Raw genomic sequence first — 1,531 nt, 5'->3', positions numbered from 1 at the left:
TTAACATTGTAACTAATAACTTTATTTCTATATTATATATATTACCTTTTTTATATTTTAGATTTTTAAATAGAAATTTGATATTTATTGATAAAATAACTTTTACTCGTGGTTAATAAGAGATCAGAAATACGTTCATTGAAGTTGCTATAATTATTTTAAATAGGGACCAACACTGCTCGTCTCAAAAAGATAAGTTATGGCCAGTTAAATGCTAGTCGCTAAAACTGGTTAACGACTGGAAAATATATATTTTTCATACTATATTTGTCATTCATTAGGGAGGAGAATAGCGATCGCTAAAACTATTTAACAATGGGAAATATATATTTTTCGTAAGATTTTAATTGTCTATTGGGACGAGATATGTAGTCTCTAAAGGTATTTAACGACTAGATTTTTCTCCGTCTCTAAAAGATTTAGCGACCGGGTTTCTAAACCCGTCGTTGTTGCTCTTTAGCGGCGGAAGCTATTGCGACGGGTTGCGACCAGATTTTTCCCGTTGCAATTGGCGTATTAGGACCAGATTTAGATCTTTAGGGACCAGATTTCCCTTCCTTATAGGCTGTTTTTCTTGTAGTGATATCAACCCCTGGAGCAATTATATTGTCATTTTCTCCGTGGAACCCAAGATTGTCATCACCGTGTATGGGTGCATTATGTGAGTTTGACATATTTTATCCTGAAATCAAAGAATCTTTGACAAGAACAAGTGTGAAACTAACGTGTGTTATCAGAATCAGTATCGAAATAAACACTATTATCTTTAGCCTCATGGTGGGCACCAAACTATTTACCTCGAAAATATGAGTAACAATTAAATTTTGTTTGCGGTTTTAAAGATGCATGATTTAGTTCAATACTAATTAATAATCGAGAAGTATAATGTATAAATAAAAGAAATAAGTAAATCAAACCAGTGTTGCTAGGCAGTATCGACCTCGAGCCAAAGTGACCTCGGGATGGATCAAGAACAATAAAACAAGAATAATAAAGCTAAAAGACAATTCTAATGAACAATGAGCGAAGAAGTAAGAGAGTATATTCTTTGCCAATGATTGGATCCTCTTTACAAATGATTGGGATCCTCTTTATATAATAGGGGAACCCTAAATAAGGTATATTTTCATTTACAACAAGGAATTTTATTGGGACAACTATATAACCGCCTAGTACGAATTTGTACTAATTCGTACACATTTATCCCAGAATTTATGCCATGATCTTGGGGACATGGCAAAAATCTTATCCTTCTGTAACAAACTCATAACAGCACTGTCTCGGAGTCGGTCGTACTTGGCTCTGATGTTCCTCGAGCATTTAGGTCTTTGAGCCTCTTATTCTACCTTCGAGCCCGAGCTTGATCTAAATTAAATTTTTGTCCTCGATACGACCTCTCGAGCCTACAAAATCGGAGGCACGTGATTTTGACCGTATACAATAAAAAAATAATATATGCATGCAAAGTTCATAAAAACATAGAAATAGTCATGTTGTATTCCAAAGCTTCAAATAATGAATCCTGACAAGC

The sequence above is a fragment of the Nicotiana sylvestris genome, chromosome 8, assembly GCF_000393655.2.
Source record: "Nicotiana sylvestris chromosome 8, ASM39365v2, whole genome shotgun sequence".
NCBI lineage: Eukaryota > Viridiplantae > Streptophyta > Magnoliopsida > Solanales > Solanaceae > Nicotiana > Nicotiana sylvestris.
Note: the sequence above shows the minus strand (reverse complement) of the source record.